At 36.3% G+C, this 18,058-nt stretch overlaps 1 protein-coding gene across 1 annotated transcript in view; it reads right to left on the bottom strand.

Moving 5' to 3' along the window:
- The window catches only part of LOC145663798 (UPF0764 protein C16orf89 homolog), a 79,627-nt gene extending 70,290 nt beyond the window's left edge, over positions 1-9,337 (bottom strand). The window contains exon 1 of the mRNA XM_081729886.1: positions 9,246-9,337. The gene's annotated coding sequence lies outside the window, so the exon portion shown is untranslated. The remainder of the gene's footprint in view (positions 1-9,245) is intronic.
- Positions 9,338-18,058: the final 8,721 nt, after the last annotated feature.

Here is an 18,058-nt window from a genome sequence, read left to right as displayed (position 1 = left end):
TTTGTGCAAAATTTCAATCTTCTACGTGAAAAAATAGGCCCGTCAGAAAAAATTTCACTACCATGCCCCACTTTTACCCTATCCAGAAGTATATTTGGATAAAAAATCACTGAGACGGCCCTAATTACCCTAGAATAATAATTCGACCGTCGTTCTCTTCAGAATGGAACTGACTTTCAGACGGTATGACTCACGTGGTCCTATCATGTATGTAAGGCGGGAAAATGACGAAAAACGGGATTTTGGGGTTAAAAAATCCATTTTTTACCCCTTTGCCCCTCCGGTTCCCCCCCTGTTTTAGCACTGACATCGGAACAAAAAATCTGGTAAATACTACTCGGTGGACTGAATGTTTGTGCAAAATTTCAATCTTCTACGTTGAAAAATAAGCCCGCCAAAAAATATTGAACATAGGCTTAGAAAATGAGAAAAGAAATTTTTGACTTATGACGTCATCACCTCCTATGTCTGGACGCAGGACGGTCTGAAACCATACGTAATGTCTTCTACAAGGCCTCTGGATTTGGAAAGCAAAACAAAAAAAAAAGAAACGGACGAAAAAGCTCAAATAGAAGAGAAATAACGCAATGTACCATGAAAAACGTGTATGGTACAAATTGTACCATAGGATCCCCAAAGGGTTAAACTAGTTTGCGAAACTCAGAGCTAGCTACTTGTTTTCTTTTAATTCATGTTCATAGTTAGCACAACTATTCACTAAGGAAAAACAATCTTTTCAATAAAATTCGCCTCGCGTCTTTCGTAGCTGTAAGTTTAGTTATTTTTACTTTTTTTTTTTTTTAAGTTGAAGGGCGTTTTAACATTTTCTCCTCGCTCTCCCTATTTTTTTCTAGTTTTACCTATGTTTCTTTGCACGGACATTGCGATTATACGCACGTGCTTAGTGTGTTCGTTTACAAAAGCGTGCCATTTTTAGGGATGCGCACGAGACAAGTCGAGCAGGATTTTCCCGACAAAATTCGAGTCGAGACACGGCTCTTCCAATAGAGAAATATACATTTTTCGAGTCGAGACATCACTTTTACAGCACATTTTCGAGACGAGACAGCCACAAATCTTGTTTCGTGCGCATCCCTAGCCATTTTCCTGTCACTATAGAAAGTAAGGTGCCCTGTATCAGAGGAATATTAATTGACGTATGTAAGTGAATATATCTGTGATGAAGTCATAATTACTCAGTTTTTGCATCGTACATAGTTTCCTCATCCTCATTAATCTCTTCCCCCCCGCTTCCTGAATTCCAGTTCTGGTATTCTTTCTTGAGTAAGGCCTATTTAATGGGGACTGATGTCTCATGTAGGCTTTTTGCACTAATTTTCAGAACATTACGTTAATTAAATAATAATAATAATACGGAGCGAGCTCAGGCTACTTGTTAGGATTATTGCTTCGCAATTGGATAATACCGGGTTCGAATTCGGAGACCAGCCATCCTGACTGAGGATTTTCCAGGGTTGTTCCTCAGTTATACTGGGCAAATGCTAGGTTAGTACCTTCATCTAAGGCTCTGGAGACCTTCCTTCCACTCCTTTTCCAATGTTTTCATCTGTTGATTACTACAGTGTAAAATGGCCTCTGAGGATGTATCTGGTAGCTTATAGTAAATAAACAATAACGACGTAATATATCTTCACGAAACGTGTGGGTTAATTTAACTACAGCCTTACAGTCTCAATAGATAGCTAAAGTTTTAATATCAATTTCCTGCCTTTTAAACACTATTTTCATATTGTTTCAGCTTTCAATTTTCTCATGTATGTTCCCACCGAGAATTGAACCTGAGATTAGATATGTTAAATATTTTAACATATTTAACAAATGCGAATATGTTAAATATTTTTGAACACTAATATACAAAACACAAAACGCTTCAATGATACGATGCATGGATATGTTTTGGTTACGTCCTGCAATATATGATTAAAGAAACCTGGAGGGTGAAGAAAAAATAACAGAAATCTCTTTTATATTTATTCCTTCAACAAACTCCTGACCTCAGAAGGGCAAGCCAGAAGTTAGGTAATAAAGTCATACAACGAACACTTTTATTAATACTAATAATACTATACAACCATATCGCTCTCCTGAAATTCTCGTGTATATGTTTAAAAATCTACTGTTGTTCCACGCCAACCAATCTATATTTTTTGTTGTACCTTCGAAGTGAAAGATATTCATTATTACATTTGTTGATGGTTGGACTCCAGTGAGACAGAAACTATTATTAATAAAGAGTTTGTTTTGTCCAGTATTCCTGCGATTAGAAGGGTCTTATCTGAAAGATATTTTATTTGTATATGAGAAAATAAGATAAATATTTTCTAAGAATAATATAAATATTTTCAATGTGAAGCTAACATTAAGTTTTGAAGAGGAGCTAAACAGAAGAATTTGTTACCATTTACATCAGATTTCAGAAAGTTCACTGTACTCTGAAGTCAAACTTGGAAACATTTTTACTAAAGAGACTTCGACAGAACGTGAAACATGTAAATATTACAAGGTTAAAATAAAATAATGAACAAAGGTATAGCACAAACGTGTTATGGAAACATTTAAAAGCACAGCAACCTACTACATTAGTGAATCTGAAAAAGGTTTTGACGAATTTTAGATATTCAATTTTATCATCACAATTTCAGATGTACGTTTGAATACGAATCAAGATCTGAGATTCGAATTTCGGATCCAGATCCGAGATCCGGACCCAGATCCGAATTTCGGATCCGGATCTCACTGGGTCCGGGAAATCCGGATCCGAAAACTTTGGCCATCCCTAATTCACCCCCCCCCCCTTCCCCGCTGACTCCCGGCCCGCATACAATTGTAACTAAATTTGCAAGTCATCGCTAATGGAAGTGTCACCATTGATTTCAGCGACCGCGAAAACTATGGAATTGACACTAATATCGGTCATTTTAGATTACTTTTATATGTCCCGGTATCTCAACCCCCCTCCTTCGGTGACCCCCGGCCCTGAGCGGAATAGCGTGAATTTGGAAGTTAATACGATCGGAGTTTCACCATTGATTTCAGCGACCGCGAAAACTATTAATTCGACACTAATATCGGTCATTTTCTACTACTTTTACATGTCCAGGTGAACGGCCCCTGAGACCCCCTGGTTCTAATTTTGACAAAAAACGTTTAACTCTGGTCTGGAGTCTGGTCCAAGGTATTCGTGACTAAAATTTGGTAATTCTTGGTCAATTTGTCTGGTTTCCAAGCCGGTTCCGGTAAACGCCCCCTGAGACCCCCTGGTTCGAAATTTTAAAAAAAGGGCTTCGTCTTGATCTGGGGCCTGAGTCAAGGTACCCCTGACCATAATTTGGTAACTCTCGGTCCACTCATCTGTTCCCCAGGCTGCACACAGACAGACAGAGAAACACACAAACAAACTCTTTATTTTATTTATATTATATTAGATTAGATTAGATTGTTCTTAATTATGATTGGTGTTTAAAATAATACTTATTTACGTTAAAACAATGAAGATGAGATGTTGTTTATTGTTTATTAAAAAGAATAATGTTTATGCATATGTTTGAAAATAAACAACAGACTAGAGTAAATATCAAAGAGCAACGCCTTAATATCAAAAGTAAAGAATTAAGAAAATTTACAACCACGAGCTGGCAATTCGCCGGTCAGCTGACATGCATATTTTTTGGGTGACATTGGACTTAAATGTCATTGAAATTGTCACCAATAAGTTTAGTGACCTGGCAAACTATAGATTGGACAATAATATTGGCATTTAAATTTTTCGGCTCTCTCAGTCTCTATTCCATGCCAATGAAAACTGATCATGGACATACACGCATCGAGAGTGTCACTATTAATCTCAGCGACTCTAAAAACTATGGGTTCGATACTAATATCGGTTGTTTTCGATTATTTTTTACATATCACCCTCTTCCCATCCACCCTAGGGATGTAGACCACCTATTAGCCTCACACTATATATATATATATATATATACAAGGGCGGATCCAAGGGGGGCTACGGGGCTATAGCCCCTCCTTGACGCTCAGATTTACACTGGATAAAATGGGCTTCAATTCTACTTTACACTGGATAAAACGGCAAATTATGGTTTAGCCCCTCCCTTGATCATATCCTGGATCCGGCCCTGTATATATATATATATATATATATATATATATATATATATATATATATATATATATATTACATTATAATTCATACGTGTATGTTAACTTTTTAAAAATAATCTTACATGGCAAGTTCCATCTTACTAACACGAGGAGCTTGAGATATTTTATTTTTGACACAAATTATAAATCACCTCTTCTGCTTTGAATTCCCTTCCTCCCCCTTAGATACACATTTTAAAAATCTAACTAGCCTACGGTCTCTATAAGACTTCGATCTCTTCGCAGTGACGGATCTAGCCTGGGGCCGGGGGCCTAGGCTACCCAGTCTTTCGAGTATAGTAATCTCATGATATGTCTATCATAGTCTGGGTTCTGATTGTCGTCCAGTTTTTTTTTACCTTCTAGTTCTGCTACTGTCTCTTCGATAAAGTGATATGAGATACAGAGAGTATATTATGTTTAAGCTCAGGGTGTGAAATCATGGGGGAATGCGAAGAAAATTTACCCCACTAAATATTTCTGGAATACAATTCCTCGCCACTAAAAGTTTGCTAGTGGGGGAGAAATAAAGTGACACCATTGTCAGAAGTTTGCAAATTAATTACAACAATTCATATGTAATTAACTTAGTACCTATGTATTTCATATGTAATAGGTGAACTGGTTGTTAGCAGTATCCGTAATCTTGGGTATTCAAATAATTGTGAACGCTCTACGTCAAAACACTCTAATGCGAAAAGGTTTCTTTTTATTTACACTCCTATCCACCTCCCTCACCTTTAGTTTGACTGTAATGATTTTGCATCCTGCCAACAGGTTTAGTATTTCAAGTACTTTTTCTTGCCTCTCCGACAACTTTAGTTAGTTCGTTTTGTCTTCGATCCAATCCAAGTCGAGCTGAGGGAGCTAACAATAAGAAACACAACAAGAATGTAACACTGGTTAACTGTGCTTTATTTGTTATATCCCTTGGTTCTCGGACTAGCGGGATGACTGCCTTCCAGCGCCTGAACTAAACGCATTTCAAGTCTAAAGGAGTTAGACAGAATATTGTGTACAGTAGTCGAAAATCACGTGGAAAGTTCCGAGTGTTATTGTATTATACAAAAAGTATTGCGATTAAGAATCATGTATTGTTGTCCTTCTATGCTGTGGATCTTGCTCAGCTGTTATCAGTAGCGAGTTCAGCTCAGCTGTTATCAGTAGCCTATTCATTTCAGCTCAGCTTTTATCAGTAGTTTATTCAGTTCAGCTCAGCTATTATCAGTAACCAATTCAGTTCAGCTCAGCTATTATCAGTAGCCTATTCAGTTCAGCTTAGCTATTATCAGTAACCAATTTAGTTCAGCTCAGCTGTTATCAGTAGCCTCAGTTCAGCTCAGCTATTATCAGTAACCTATTCAATTCAGCTCAGCTGTTATCAGTAACCAATTCAGTTCAGCTAAGCTATTATCAGTAGCCTATTCAGTTCAGCTCAGCTGTTATCAGTAACCAATTCAGTTCAGCTCAGCTGTTATTAGTAGTCTATTCAGTTCAGCTCAGCTTTCATCGCGATCCTATTCAGTTGAGCTCATCTATTATCAATAGCCTATTCAGTTCAGCTCAGCTATTATCAGTAACCAATTCAGTTCAGTTCAGCTATTATCAGTAGCCTATTCATTTCAGCTCAGCTATTATCAGTAACCAATTCAGTTCAACTCAGCTGTTATCAGTAGCCTATTCATTTCAGCTCAGCTATTATCAGTAACCAATTAAGTTCTTCTCAGCTATTATCTGTAGCCTTTTCAGTTCAACTCAGTTATTATGAGTAGTCTATTCAGTTCAGCTCAGCTATTATCAGTAACCAATTAAGTTCTTCTCAGCTATTATCTGTAGCCTTTTCAGTTCAACTCAGTTATTATGAGTAGTCTATTCAGTTCAGCTCAGCTATTATCAGTAACCAATTCAGTTCAGCTCAGCTATTATCAGTAACCAATTCAGTTCAGCTCAGCTGTTATTAGTAGCCTATTCCGTGAGTGTTGTGGTTGGTGTGTTCAAATAACAGATCCGACGAACTCTCAACGAGAGCAGATTTTTTGTGCCCAGTTATGGGAGCGTCTGCGACGAAAGTGACATGTGTTGTGGAGGTATTGGAAGCCACTGTTCCCAGTGGTACGTAGGGATTCACTGTTAGTGGTAAAATCACTTGGAAATGCAACAAAACAAGTGCTATTTCAAAGCCTCGCCGGCAAGAAATTAAACATCTCAAGTCCTTTTACTGTGGAGAAGTAAGATATAAATAGCCTCCTTCAGTAACTTCTAAGCCTTATTTTATTATTTGATATTTTTATTTCAGTTTTCATACATATTTTCAATAAATATAGTACAGTATATTTGCTTGTTCTAAAAAGCGTAATTTGGAAAACAAGAAGAAAACCCTTTTTCTTAACTCCTTAATTCGGAAGCATTGATAGCACTACCATTAAAATATTTAGTTTGCTTTTATGGTTGTACCATGTCTTCCTTATCATAATTTCGTAATTTTTAAAAGTATTTTTGTACTTTGGTTACAAAATACAGGGTGTGTATTTCAAAGCAACGTTGCCATAAAATAGGTCTTATATGTAGCTACTGAGCAGCATTGTCCTATTATGGTAAAATATCATAAGAATAATCTCAGTAATTACCAACAGTTTCATTGAAATCTTTTCCTACAAAGCAAGAAACCACAAATAAAAAAATAAAAAAGGAACTTTCGCGGAATGTAGGAGATAAAGCTTCTACAACACTAAATTTGACTGTCCCCTGTTGACGAAGATTAGAAGTATCTAAAGAAGCGACACGCGAATCATGTATATGAATATTGTATGAAAGCAATATCGCCAATTAAGTGATCACTGAAGTTATAATTTGTGCGGATAAAGCATTCACAATCGGAACAAATTAAGTATATTTTTCTTCTTAAGGATTTTTTCTTAAAGTTAGTAGAGGTTCGAGGTACATCTTATAACCTAAAATATTATCTCCAAAATCTAATTTGTCCTAGGTACTATTTAATTATCGTCAATCCTTAAAATAAACTGACACACACTCTGTATTTTAATAGATTATAATATTCCCTATATATATAATAATTTAATGTAAGATTAGGCTAATATTTATACCGAAGTCCATACATTTCAGTTTCCATTTTACTTATATATTAGGTTTATTACATTTTTCATTTTCAAATTTTTCGTTTTGATCGAAGTTGCCAGGGCAGTGCACCAGTGTTACTGCCGCTAGTATTTGGAGTTCGATTAAAAAAAAAAAAGCATGCTTGCACTCGTGGTGATCACAAAAATCAGTTTTTGTTTTCGAGTTTTAGAAAAAACAGAAACCGGTTCTTGAAAACTCAAGGAACCGGTGTGATTTTATATTTTAAAAATTCAGTTACGGTTAATCAAAACCAGTTGCACCTTCTATCAAAAACCCATTTTGCTTTAGAACCGGTTTGGTTTTCTATCAAAACCCGGTTTCTACCATCGAAATTGCATCAGCAACACCTTGTTACCTATCAAATGGTCAAAATGGGATCTCAGACCCATTGCTACAGGTTTGAAGTGCACAAACACTTTTAAATAATAGAGTGTTTAAAATTGTTACGTGAATTCTGCATCTTGTAGTAAACACCAGTGGCATACGCAAAGCCCTCCAGAATAAGATATTATGAAATATATATATATATATATACAATTTAAGAAATACAAGTCCTGAAACGATGTTAACTGATGAGCTCGAACCGCTTCCGATTTGCTGAATTCTGTTTGCGCTACTAATGAACAACATCGCGTGAGTGAGTTTTCTCATGGTTTTTATCTTACCCCCTATCGCATTTTTCATTCTACTAATTACGTCTTTATTATCCCATTTCATTTACCACATATCTTAATAGTATAATGAAAAACATTGAAACTACAACTTTTCATTTCTTATATATATATATAAAAACTTGTGTAAAGTAATAATATTATATTTTAGCAGTTGGAAACAGTGGATGTAATATATACTGTTTCTTACTTCCTTCACTACGCTAAGAGCGGGATGGACGCAATGGTGGATTTACAACTGTTAGTCTATAGAAATTGTTGGTACTGATTACCCTGAACCTTTGGAATATCCTTTTGAAACTAATAAAACTGGATCAGTAATAAATTGTTCCGTATCAAGGAACATAACCGTTCCCTCATCAGATTTTAGTACTTTTTTTAACATTTATATTTGGGGTAGTCTACGAACACTTTTGTACTTCTCGTAATGCTGGAGTCCGCATGACTCATTAGTAGAGTGCTCATGTCTGGTGCATGGGGTTCCAGGTTTGACCTCACCTGGCGCTAAGTACGATTTGTGGTGGACAAACATGGTTTACGCTGGTTTTCTCGGGGCTTTCCCGATTCTTCTCCGCTAACGCTCTCGCCTTTAATGCGAGTAGTCAACGGGTTGGATTTTCGGTGGAGACACTCGATTGAAAAGATGTAGGAGCTTTTTCAGACTAGCCATCCTAAATGCAGCTCTTCCTGAGTTTTCTTCATTCACACCAGGCAAACGCAAGAATGGTACCTAACACACAGGTCCTAGGGCGCTTCCTTCCTTTCTCCTTCTCCAAATAGTGAGCTCGCCGAGGGACGCCATACGCCATATGTAAGGGGCTTAAAGCCAGTAATCCCCAGAAATATGTATAAATAAATAATAAATAAATTTCCTCAGTTTCTTCATTCCACCAATTCGTTCCTTATCAGCATCACTATCTCTTTTAGCCTAGAAACTAAATCTTGGGACGTTAAACTATTTAAGAAAACGTAAATACTATAGAAAATTCACGTAGGCAGAGGTATCCAGATATAAACTCAATATAAATCCAGTATCTGTATTTGTTTATCATATTCAGGTATACCTTAGGAATATGTTTTGGGGCATATAAAAATATATACCAGGAATATTCCTAGTAAATGGCAGGATATTTGAATCATTTTCCAGGAATATGCTGGAATATTTTGTGCACGTGCTATACATGTTGGTGCGCCATACGGGAATATTCCACATTCTACGAATATAGTTTAAGTAAATACAAGCAGAATAATCCTTACCTCTCTCTCGGACCATCACATTACCTGCTTCCTCTTCGGTTTCACATGAATTATCACATTTTCAGTAAATAAACATTCTTCAGAGATGTTTGAAGTAGCGATGCGAAACAAAAACCAATCATATTTCATGTATCTTGTGTTATATTCTACAAACAATCACAATTATTTGTTTTTTTCAGAGTAGTTGCCAGTAAAATATTGAGAGCAGTGTAATTGGTATTCAGTCATATTTCCTTGTTTTGGGTCAACACATGAAGTAGACTTCCTTGACGGTACAGATAGCTTATCCGACGATATGCAAATACACATGGATATAGGCTCATTTGAACTTGAAACTATATGGGCGATAACAAAGTTAAGGGTTATAGTAATAACTTTTATTCATACCATAAATAGTCCTTTTCAACAAACTCTGTATGTAGGAAAATTATGGCTTGTACTTAGCTTCTTGTAAGGAAACGCGTAGAGTATCCAGCAACATGAAAAAGAACAGATTATATTGCATGTACAAGCTGTAACAAATAATTGCACACGGAATATAAACCATCTTGTGAATTCTGTCCTAGTGGCGCCGGATACCGGAACAGGGTGGACAATAACAAATGAAGAATTAATCAAGTTTTAACAAGAACGTCAGCAACAGGTTGCTTTCTCCGTTAGTCATAAAAAGACCAACGACCGACAGATGATCTTCAGTTTTTTTTTTTAAAAAAATACCAACACAAGAGTAATAATCAAGAGCATAACTTCTAGTATAGTCAAAAAGCCGATAAAAATCTCAATAAAATTCAAAATAAAACAATTCAATAAAATTTTAAAACTTAACAGGAATAAAACAGAGCACGTGGAAACGTTAAAAGAATACGTAATACAGAAAATATATATCAAGAAAAATAACTTTAAAAATAATAATAAAACAAACCAGATAAAATATTAAAAATAAACGCCTCAAAGAACACTAATTATTTTAATCTCTCTCTCTCTCTCTCTCTCTCTCTCTCTCTCTCTCACACACACACACACACACACACACACACACATATATATATATATATATATATATATATATATATATATATATATATATATATATATATATATATATATAGTAGTGTGTATAAAAATCTCCTAGTAATATTATTCGCCAGTGCGAAACGTTCTCTGAAATCAGAATATCCTGAAGATTTCACGAGACTGTGCTGAATACGTTCTTCACATACGGACGATTGACCTCACTAAACACGAATATGTGAGGTGAAAATGTATAATACATAAGTGCGCCAAGGGGTAACTCAGTGGTTAGTACATGGCGACGTCTGGCAATTTCGAACACTAGGTTTAATATAATGGACTTTATTTTTATTGGTCTGGTTCCACCGTCTTGCCGGTGAGAGCTCGCTCGTTGGACAAAATAACTATAGAGACCAGAGCACGAGAGAAAAATGACATGATGCAGCCCGACAATGCAAGATCTTTGGCTGTTGTGTCGGCATGCTCGTTTCTGTAAATGTCCCGGTAACTAACAGGCAACGATGACACAGACCTGATGCTGTAGCTAATGGCATCACACAAGAATGTCTTGCACAAGAGTGTGTCATTAGACATTCTGCAGGCTTTTAATAATGTTTTGCGATTCGATGCAGATAAACGCACGCCGGAGCGAAAGTTCAAGCGCCTGATAAAGGTTAAGTTTGATTGCTTAGTTCAGCGGTTCTCAAAGTGGGATCTGCGGGACCCAGCCAGGAAGTCCGCGACGCCTAAAAATTGAAAATTGTTGTAATAAAATGGAACTCTCAGCTGTTATGCAAGAAGTATTTTTAAGATTAAGGATCTACAGCTGTGGGCCGTACGAGTACAAAACAATAACTATTCATCATTTCCAGTGCTCAAGCATTTCATTGATTCTTCAGGTGAAAAAGTCTCGGCTGAAATGCATAAAAGGACACTTGAAAGCATTAGCTGAAAGTTTTGAAGAATATTTCCTTGCAATTTTCAAGAATAATAACTGTTACAACTCTAAAGACAACAAACAAAACAAGAATACATAGCGTCTTGTGATTCACTTACTTTAGCTAAATTAGAGAAAAGTATTAGGTGACCGGCATGTGCATCCACCCATAAGAAAGCAATACCCTTCTTCCCACGTACACGTAAAGCCGGTGCCAGCGAGCGGTAACGCCGAAATTATCGGGAGTCTTCGCAGGTAATTCAGCGGGCAATGCCGGTACATGTGCAAGCTACGATTTGATTATATTGAAACCGAGGACATTACCGGTATCGCGTGTAAATGCATAAATGTAGTGCTCTAGAATCATCCTTGATTGAATCTGGTGGTCTGCAATTCGTCTTACTGATTAATTCAGATGTCCTGCAGCAGGGATAGCCAGAATTGAGTTAAACGTGCTGTGAGCGCTGTTCTTCCCATGAGTATGGTTGTAGTTCATTTGCAAGATAGTTCGATTCCCCATTATGGAAAGAAAAGAAAACAACACGCTAAATAAATACAATTACAGAAAGCAGTGTTTGATTTTAAACTTTACAAATAGAATTATATTTGCTTGATAACATTACTTCGGTCTATATCTGGTTTCACCTCTTACACACTTCCAATAATTCTTTCCTTTAAAGGAGGGTGTAACTGAGGTCTTTCTCTCGTGTTTTTACCGTACACTGCACAATGTATATCTATACATATAGCAGGACCACGTGTACACCACGTGAGGGAGTTTGGTTTGTATAGCGTGATATGTTAATATTAAAACTAAAAGTGGTAGTAGATTTCTACCATCTCCGGTTTTAGTAGAGAGAGAGATGTAGTCTATTTTTTGAGGTGCTGACTATATTAAAACAAATAGCAGTGACACATTTACACCACATGAAGGAGTTTGGTTTATATGGCGTGATATTTTTTCAATTAATATTGAAACCGGAAGTGGAAGAAGGTATCTACCACTATTGGTTTATGTAGAGAGAGATTAGAGATGGAATACATTCTTGAGACGCTTAAGTGAATGTAGGAAACCGATTCTCGCTATCTATTACTGTTTCTTTTCTATAGTGATCAACATTAAAACCAAAAATGGCTGATTTCTACCACTTCCGGTTTCAATATCACCACCATAAGCGAACTTGATTCTTATCTTTTCACCCTCTACACCCTGAGTAAAATTGATTGTGATCCATCAAAACCAGTTATTGAAACTGGTTTGTCTGCTGAACGAATGTACTCACATTTGTTGTGTCCAGGCCCGGATGGGTGCACTTACATTTGTTGTCTCCCGGACAGATACACTTATATTTGTTATCTTTCGGATGTATGCACTTACATTTACTGTCTCCCGGACGGATGCACTCACTTTTGTTGTCAATCGGATAAATGCATTCACATTTGCTGTCTTCCGGACTTATACACTCACATTTGTTGTCTCGCGGACGGATGCACTTACATTTGTTGTCTCCCGGACAGATGCAGTCAAATTTGTTGTTTGCCAGACGGACGAACTTATATTTGTTTTCTCCCGGACGGATGCACTCACTTTTGTTGTCTGCCGGACGAATGCACTCACATTTCTTGTCTGTCGGATAAATGCATTCATATTTGTTGTCTACCGGACGGATGCACTCACATTTGTTTTCTGCCGGACGGATGCATTTACATTTCTGTCTCTCGGACGAATGCACTCACATTTATTTTCTGTCGGATGGATGGACATATTGCCAGATACGATGAATACCGGTACAATATATATTAAAGTGGTTTGGTAAACGAAATTTCTTCATAATAACAAACAACTATTTGAGTAGTGTTGAGGACCAGTGTGAAAGGATGCTGGTACTCCCAAGTTATGTAAATGAGATAGTATAATTACTAATTAATATTCAAAATTTTAAATTAATGTCGGTAGAGCAAAGAATAGGACTTCTAATTTCCAATACATATAAATATTGAAGAATTTAACAGTTAAACTGATAGGACTCTGATGGAGTTTAATTTTTTATTAATCTCATTTAGCTGAACAAAATTAAATGAATTGAATTTTAGTCCCAGGATTTTTCTTGTGGTTTTACTTCTTGTAATGGAATGCCGAACATGCCACACAAGCTATCAGAAAAGATAAGGACAAAGTCATAAACTGCTAATACCTCTGCAAGTCTCCTGCCTGAAAGGAAAGGAACATGTTCAAATGATGTATCACATACTTTGTTATCTCCTCAGGGTAGACGGATGTGCAATCCAAATACATTTTGATAAAATTTTAATGAAGCACCAAACAAAATTTTACAGATTCACAAGCACTGAATTTTATAGAGCAGGCTCACTGAATATACACTCGCAAAATAATAATAAAAAAATAAATTTTGATTTACGTTTCCGGAAACTTTAATAAATAATTAGTTTGTACATTAACTTATAATCCTGAATTTCTTCTTACTCCCTCGAAGGCCTTGGTATTCCCAAACAAGGCTACCATGATCCTGTCCATTTCAGGACTTGCCTCTTCCAATTGGCAAGCCATCTCATGGTCTTCTTTAATAACACCATTTAATCTCCCTTTTGCCGGATTCAACCACTAGCTAACAAATAAGAATGCTGGTAACGGTTCTGTTAACTACAATTAATGAATCAGCTTCCATAACCTTTAGTAATTGCCTTTGTGAATAAAACAACACATTATGTGTTTAAATTTTAACCACTCGAAACTTTTTAAAATCTCTACTAAGAGTTTTTCTCCAGTATTAGAATAAGTCACATAATGATAATTGTTGAAGTGTTTCCAGTTCCAGTTACCTCCCTTATGGGAGATTTATATAAAGGAAGTCCCGGCCTTAGAACCCTGTGGACTGTTTCACTAATTTTGTTTTAAATGAAAATTGTTTGAAATGAGATTATGTATTAAGATTTGTTCCCTCTATACCTCGTTGAAGTATTTCGTGGAAATATGCAATCAAATATCACTAGAATAACTAACAAACACGCTTGAAATTAAACGAAGACTTCATTTTACTAAGTATATCTACTCTTTTAAACTAACTGTAGACTACCACACGGAAGCAATGTTGTATCTATTCGAATTGACGGTCAATTAACTCTTCTTTGCCCCCTCCAGTATACTTACAAACACCCAAAAAACTAAGAAAAACATAGGCTCGTATCGATCTACCTGTACTTTTTTATGACGGGTGAAGAGCAGTGACGACACCAGAGGGGGGGGGCAAGGGGGGCGAGCGCCCCCTAGTAGCTACTTCTGCCACCCTGACTGCCACCTAGACTGCCCCCCCAGACTCCTACAATCTTTAAACATTCTACATGTAGTATTTTATATCAGTATCATAACCAATTTCATTGTCAAATTGTAGTCTACTCTCCATGCATTTACTATGTGGCAGATTAGTCCTCAAGCTTTCTTCTTTGAGCGTCTGGGTATGCACGCATATTTCTGTTTTCTAATTTAGCGCCTTTTGAGGTAAATTTAGTTATATTTCTTTCTTATGATTTTTAATTATTGTGCCTAGCGAACAATACTAGATTTGATCGATTTGTTTTCTTTTCATTGGATCAACTTCGATTGGAAACAAAAGAAAGGTAAAACCAGTTACGTAACTTGTTTGTATTTATCCAGGTTTTAAGTTTTCAGTTTCATATTTTGTTTTATTTAAAGGTTCTATACTTCTTTTTTCTGAAACATTATTCTCAGCTTTCAATATTCAGGAGGTTGGTTTGCAACTACCAGTGATTAATTTTTTGAAGGGGATAAAAAGAGTTGTGTTTTCTCTTCCTGTAAATGATAATAAATTTATGGAATTAAATTGATTCCCAATAAAACGTATTGTCAGAGTGCTGATCTTTAGTTAGTAATTTGCTCCCTTACGTATTTTGTTTCAAAATACTGACGTGACGTCTACCATATTGACTAGGAACTGCTGAAATATTCGTAGCCCAACCCAGAAGGAATGCACGTGGAATGGTGAAGTTTTACTTTTACACTTCCCCCGAGAGTCAATATACTACCTTGTATAGTGCACCAGTTTTTGCAGAAAAGAAAAAATCTGAAGATTTCCTCGCACCACTGTTCGTAGCACTACCCCTATCAGATCTAAAATGGCGTCCTTTCAAGTGTTATTTAAGTTTGGGAAATAAGTACACGTAATAGTTAGATGGAGCTAAATCTGCGGAATAAGAATGATGATCTAGACATTGAAATCCTAGATTATGCAATGTCAGTTGTGTTCGCAGGGGCTTTATGAACAGGTGTATTCTCCTGAAGGAACAGAATTCCTTTCTTTTCATTTTCCGCGGCGTTGAACTTCGAATTTTTCTTTCAGTTTTGTAAGTAATGTAGAGATTCTGGATTAAATATCTAACCGTAGCGGAGGTAGTCTATGAATACGACTCCATACTTATCCCAGAAGAATGTTGCAAACGGTTTCTCAACCTACTTCTGTGTCTTGAACTTCTTGGGGCGAGGGAGAAATGAGTGCTACTACTCCATTGACTGTTGTTTCGTTTCAGGATTATGGTGGTAGAAACATATTTCGTCCATGGTTACTACTCGTGAGCGAAATTGATCAGCATTATGGTCAAATTGGAAGAAGACTTCTCTTAATGCCGTCACTCTTTTATTCTCCTGACAGATATTTTGGGGACCCATTATGCCGAGAACTTGAGCATACCAAAGCCATTCTGAATTATGCTATCGACGCGTTCCAAAGAAATGCCCACATCTCTGACACAAGTTTTGCTGAGAAAATAAAAACTGAGAAAGCGGGGTGCAGCCAGACCTCAGACTGTAATAAGTATATCGTGAGTTTACTATACACTTTAAAAACTATATAAATAATGGCTTATGTTATCTTCGTCACTCAAAAACTGGGGTGACCTAGGCCCTCCGGCCCCGGGCTATGTCCATCACTGGCTGAAATGCTGCAATTTTCAAGAATAATTTCACAAATTGCATCCATGATTTCGGGAAGAGTCATTGCTTTTAATCATCGTGGATTTAAAGCATAATTTGTTGAGAAATCACTATGTTTATACTAAGCCACTTACTTCTTCACCACTGTATATAACGGAGGAGAGTTCGGTGGTGTTTCACAGATTTCCTAATTAATTTACTTCGGTGATTTTCCTTGTGGAACAAAAATGTTATAACAGTTAGGATCTGGATGTTCGTGAAATTCGCTGTTTGGGCACACATAATCACTTCAGAGGCCCAAGGAATAATAATAATTTCATTAATAATAAGAGAATTTGTATTTGTACATACGGAGATGTGTTTTTCTAAACTACGGTTTCATTTTTCTATCCAGTACCTACACTCCTTCTGGATTGGACCACGACATTTGCAGCAGCTCCTCCTAAATCCTCTTTCTCTCTCTCTCTCTTATATATATATATATATATATATATATATATATATATATATATATATATATATATATATATATATATATATAAGAGAAAGAGAGAGAGAGAAAGAGATACGTAGCAAGACGCTTGTGTTACTTGCTGCATATGCAAAACTAATTCAATTTATGTTTAGGCCTCAAAAGTTTCATTGAAAAATGTTTCATGTGTAGAGGTTACTTATTTGTTAGTTACAAATTTTACTTGAAATAAGTTTAATTTATAATCATATAGGTCTAATATGAAAACAGCAACAAAATACATAATGCAATGTAAAATAAGTCAAACGTAATAAATATGTCATTTTTGGTATGAAATAGCCGCCCCCCCGAAAATGTATCTGCCCCCCTAAGAACTTAAAGCTGGCGTCGTTACTGGTGAAGAGACAAAATAGGTTATCATCCGTGGCGACAGAATGTCTGGAAACACAACTGTGCACCTATTTTCAGTTATGCTGGCTCTAATTTACGTTGTCCTGTTAATCAAGATTGACAACACTACAGAGCAAACTTCAGGCTTTTTGATGATATCTGATACATTATAGCTATTTACATTTTGTTAAGGTTATTAATTTTGCTATTAATTTTGTTTACAGCTTAGAAAAGCAACTGTTAGCAGACCAACTGCTTCTACCAAATGACATTGTCAGTCATTGACCTCTGACGGCCAAATTCAAAACTAAACTACCCCATACATTCTCTTGTACAGAGTCTGTAAATGAACGTTTACATGTATAATACTTCAAATTTATAGAAAAATCATTGATTAGTATATGAATACATATGATATATTATATAAACATCATGTAAAAATAATAACTGCAAACTGACTTACACATTAAATAATAACTAACACAATCTTTTGGAAATAACTGTCTGCTACGAGAGAGAGAACACACGTGATGATGTTTGCTTCAGTTACAACTAACAGGTTCCACCCCTACTCAGTGCAAAAAGAAAGAAAAAAAACAGATATTGATTGAAATAAGCTTTGCTGCTTTGTAATAAAATGAAACATAACTCGCATAGGTGAGACTGATCATTACTAGAATTTTAATATATTTTCAAGTAAACATAACAATGGTAGGAGATGACTGAAAGCTTTCACAGGCTACGGGGGTGAAAGACACTCGATGGAATAGTTCCTTTTGAATCTTTCGAACCGAACAAGAGAGAGAAAACTAAAATTCTAGGTCGGACCTCGGATGGCGGAGACTTGGACGCGTAGCTGCTACATGGTTCGAAAAACGGCCAAGTATATTTTATTTCACACCTTTTGTTTCCTGTGTTTTCACAGCAAACTACGAAAAATTCGAGAGCTTGGAATACAAAGGATCTTGCGGTCTGAATGTCGCCCAGTACGACATGTAAACCATCGTTTCAAACCATATCTGGACATTGAACTCTCA

Source organism: Thermobia domestica, chromosome 11 (genome assembly GCF_964235325.1).
Source record: "Thermobia domestica chromosome 11, izTheDome1.hap1.1, whole genome shotgun sequence".
NCBI classification, from domain to species: Eukaryota; Metazoa; Arthropoda; class Insecta; order Zygentoma; family Lepismatidae; genus Thermobia; species Thermobia domestica.
The sequence above is the reverse complement of the archived record's forward strand: the minus strand, read 5'-3'. Positions and strand labels throughout refer to the sequence as shown.